Source organism: Spinacia oleracea, chromosome 3 (assembly GCF_020520425.1).
Source record: "Spinacia oleracea cultivar Varoflay chromosome 3, BTI_SOV_V1, whole genome shotgun sequence".
Lineage (NCBI taxonomy): Eukaryota > Viridiplantae > Streptophyta > Magnoliopsida > Caryophyllales > Amaranthaceae > Spinacia > Spinacia oleracea.
Genome location: NC_079489.1, coordinates 23330698 through 23335586, shown reverse-complemented (window position 1 = coordinate 23335586; position 4889 = coordinate 23330698). Strand labels below are relative to the sequence as shown.

The window sequence follows — 4889 nt, the reverse complement described above, 5'->3', positions numbered from 1 at the left end:
AAGATTAAATTGATTGAAAACTACGTTACGTAAGGGAATAAATTTAAGAGAAGATTTGAGTGGTCCAGGATCGTTTGAAATCAATTGTTGTCTTGAAAAGAGGAATGTATGAATTGGTGAAAGTGCTAAGAGTTAAGCTCAAGAGTTATACATCCAGGAAAGGCGTAATGAGGTTCAGTAGAAAAGGAAAGTGGAGCAGAAGGAGTGTCTGTAGATCCTGCTAAGGTTCAAGCTGTGAGTGAGTGACCTACTCCAAAGAACGTGTCTAATGTTTGAAGTTTCCTAGGCCTATTTGACTATTATAGGAGGTTTCCGAGAAATTTTCGAAGATAGCAAGACCAATGACCAATCTGATGAAAAAGGAATCAATGCTTGAGTGAAGGGAGAAATTTGTGAAAACTTTCCAGATTGTAAAAGAGCATTTGACCCCCGCACTCGTTGTCACGTCAGTTGAAACCTTACGAGGCTAATTAACCTACTCATGAACTAAAGCTAGCTGTTATTGTGTTATATGCGAATATTCGGAGACATTACCTTTATAGGGCAACATGTAAGATCCTTACCGAGCACAAAAGTCTGAAATTTTGGCAATAAGGTCCAGTTGAAGCTTGGGGACAACATTGAAATGAGTATTTCTTTCCACCCTGCAACCGATAGACAGACTGAGATTACTATGAAATATATGTTGAGATTTTGTGTTAATTGACTTTAAGGGTAATTGGGAAGACCAACTAGAGTGATTGAATTCCTTGCACCAATAGTTACCATGCGAGCATTACGATGTCACATGTTGAGGCATTGTGAGGGAAAAGTGTAGAAGTCCATTGCTAGAATGATTTGAGTGAAAATATTGTATTGAGGACATAATTCATTGAGAAAGAAATACCCAAAGTTACTCCGTGAGATGAGTTACGAGGGCGTAACTCGTTTTCTTTAAGAGGGGTAGAATGCGATATAAATTCGCGCTTTTTACCTAATTTTATGGTGTTTTCATGCATTTTTATGCTTATTTTAGCAAATTATACATGTTGGTTCAAAGTAAATAGATTCTCCGCATAAGAAAAACGTGTTCATGAGTAACACAAGCAACTTTTAAGTTGGCAAAATGTACATGAGGGGCACAAGTACCTCTCCAGTAAGAAAGTTAAAATCTTTTGGGAAAATGTGGGAACTTTCGTGTCAAGTTTCGGGACGAAACTTCTTTTAAGAGGGGTAGATTGTAATCCCCCGTAAATTTATAAATTTTATTAAATATATTTTAACATATATTATTTATATTTAAATAGAATTTATGAATTTTAGTAATAAATATATAATTAACGTATATTTATTTTATTTATTTTATTTACGTTTTAAATATTTCAACGAATTAGAAAATTAAAAGTAATTTTAGAATTTTACGTTGAAAAGAATTCGAATTATGAAAACGCGTCCGATTGAATTTGGATAAACAATCCTAACTATTTTTGGATTCAAACAACATCAATTCCAATCCTAGCCCAAGTTTGCAAAGCCCAATAAAGAAACCCAAACAAAATTACCCATACCTCTACTCTCCTTCAATTCACGTAAAAGCAAAAACAAGAGAAGTCAAACCCTCCTTCCCTCCTATTCTTTCACGTAAACCAGAAAACCCTCAAACCTTGGTACTCTCTGCCCCAGCCGCAGCCACCGTACACTCGCCGGACCGCCGCCGCGTTGTCGCACCGCCGATCCCTCCGTCCGGTACTCTCCTTCTCCCTCTCTTACTCTCTCTCGTTCTTTCTTCTTATCCCCTAATGTCTATTTGTTTCTTCTTTTCAACTCCGGCCGGTTAGAACCGCCGCTGCCACCAGTGCTCGCCACCACGCAAGCCCAGCCGCGTTGCCAGTTCGCCGTCCTGTCTCACCGTCGCGCCTTGCCTCGCCAACTTCTTCTCCCTTTCTTCTTTCGCGGGTTACCACCGTAGGCGCACGCAACCACCACCCAGCAAGCCACCTGCGCCACCAGCCTTGTCGACCGATCGTCGACCACCCACACCTGCTGCCGCACCGCCATTGCCGCCGGCCAGCAGCCTTTCTCTCCTCCTTAATTTTGGTTATTTCTCCCCCTTCAATTTATTTAAATTATTATTTGTCTTTTAATAAATTAATTAATGTTAATTTTCATGATTTAACTTATTAAGTTTTGATGATGTATTTAGAATTCAGATTATATGTTGATATTATAATTTAGTTTATTTCAGATTTATTAATCATGTTTAAGTTAGGATTTTAATTATATTTTGTCAATTTAAATTATGTTTTCTTGAAGTAAATTTATAGTTTTTATGGTTTAAATATAGATTTCAAATTATATGTACTATATAATGAAGTTATTAATTTTCAGATTATATAATTTCGTCAAATGAGGATTTGAATTATTTAAAGAATGAATTTTAATGCTTTAATAGTTAGAAAATCATAGTATGATGTTTATGAATTATTAAAGTTATTGTTTTTATGATTTTAAGCATATTAATTATGGTTTGGTGAAGTTTTAAACTATTTTATATTGCTGGAATTTTAGAAAGGGATGCTTTATTGGAGTTTATGATAATTGGTGATCATTAGTGTAGGAATCACTATGCTAGGAGGTTTAGTAGCTAAGTGTTGTCATTGGGGAATGTTCTAATTATGTTTAGGAAGGGTTTGAAGCACCCTAATGTTGCTGAAAATTCAATGTGAGTTGATATGAATCTATATTGGTTGTTTTTAGGTGGAGAATTCTCGTTAGGCGACTTTTGAAAGTGTTAAAGTGGCCTATTAGTTTGTTTACACAAGGTACGTACATACCTGTGTGCTTGGAATGTGTGCTAATTGTTGAAACCATGTTGAATCTTGTTGTTGAACTTGGTTATGTTGATATTATTGTTGAACTTGGTGATGTTGATATTATGGACGAACTGGGTTATATTGAATGTGCATGTTTAATACTGTTGGACAAACTTATTGAACTTATTTTGCACTATAAAAACTGTAACATGTTAGTATGGATGTTTGATACAAACATGTTGGTTGGGAACACTAGATTATTCTATATGATTGGGTTGGATCGATTGGTTGTTGTTCCCTTTCTATCTTTTCACTACTTTATAAGGGCGGAGGACCTTGTTTAGTAGGTTGAAACTTTATGCCCATATACAGGGTTGCTCATGGTTAAAGGAAAGGTTGGTTAAGTTGGAATGAGTCTTGATTGATGCTTTTATGATCACTTACTTAATTCCAAGATAAAAACAGTTGTGAACAAATGTGAATTGTCTGTCTTATGTAATGGTTGAGTCATAACGGAATCTCAATTTATAAATCATGTAAAGTGAAACTGAATAGCAATAGCTTTAGACTGTGCACGTCTGAAGTGACGGACAAACAGGAGTTGGGGTTCATGGTGGTAGCCCATGGCCTTTTCTGGAACCGGATTGATCACCGTGTCCTATTTTTATTTAAACGTTCCTCGATATCGCAGGTCACTGAGGTTACGGAGTCGCGCCCGTACCTCGTCTTCCTTAGTGAAGACTTCTGGATGGTCAACTCGGTCCATTGTCTATTTCAACTAAAATAATATTATGGTTATCAAGCCTAGCTTAGTCTAGTCAAGTATAGTCGTCAAATTATTATGTTTTGTCTGTCCTTACTTATATTTATTAGTATCATGTTAGGGTTGTTGGTTTGATAGTATCATGCTAGGATTGTTGTTGTTTTAGTATGTAGTACTCAGCTTTGCTGATTACGTGCTTTGTTTGTGTGTGTTGATCATGGCTATGCCTTATTGATCCTGTGATGACCCATCTTTGGTGAGCAGTCTCTAAGGATCAATAAGCGTTGCCCATCTACAGGTTTGAAGATGATGCATCATTGGGATCGGGATTAGAGAGCTTGTAGTTCTATTTGTTTAATTAAGTGATTTAATTTGTTAACTTGGATTTGAAATTTGTCGTACTATTCGTATTTCCTTAATTCAGTTAATTGGTTTGGACCTAATATGTAATAGATTATTTATGAACCTAAAAGTTAGTTTTATGTTTTCCGCTGCAAAATTCTGAATAAGCCGTAACGTTTTCACACGGGCGATAATGCCTTGATAATTCTCTACGTTTTATATTAAAATGTTGTTTTAGAAAAGAGAGAATTGTCGGGGTGTTACAGATGATAGGAGTGAAGCTTATAATGACCAAAAGAAAGGCTAACTAAAAGTGGAATTGTAGAAGCAGAGATAATTAACCTCTCACCTGTACAGAGGGTATAGGGAGTTTCATATCAGATAAGGAAAGGCCACCTCTAGAAATACAAAAATGTGATCCTAAAATCTTACCAAGGACTATAACTTGACTGGTTTCTATGTTCATGCTCCTTCCTAGAAGATCATAGTCACTTCTGATTTCTATGTTCATGCTCCAACTCAAACGACAAGCAAGAATATGAAGATTGCATCAATCAAGAATTCAAGACACGCCTTTTACTGCCTAAAATGCAGTTCATACAACACAGTCCAATATAGATTGCACCCAACAAACAAACATATCAAGTTACATAATGCCTCACAAATTACCCAAGCTAAATTACCTGACTCAATCCGGAATTACATGACTCTATTTTTAACCAAATCGAAAAAGTCCAAACCTGGAAATGATCATGACTATTAACCAAAATATAAGCTAACTAAACTGACCCAAACAGAAAAGAATGAATCTTCATCCGAATGTCGCACACTCACATGAACCGAACCAATCTTAACTACAAAAAGCACACCCTCAATGTAACCCCAAACGAAAAGCACCCCTGCAGTTAAGAGTAGTTAAAAATTTGACCTCATCCTTACTAATAGGAACTTCTTAACTGCAGGCTCCTATTTGTACTGTATTTGTCCGCGCA

At 36.2% G+C, this 4889-nt stretch overlaps 1 long non-coding RNA gene across 1 annotated transcript; it reads left to right on the top strand.

The window, feature by feature from the left end:
* LOC130470719 (uncharacterized) lies at positions 1–4096 on the top strand. Its single transcript, XR_008931442.1, has 4 exons — positions 1–1725; positions 1818–2076; positions 2737–2801; positions 3820–4096. It is a non-coding gene; the product is annotated as an uncharacterized lncRNA (long non-coding RNA).
* Positions 4097–4889: the final 793 nt, after the last annotated feature.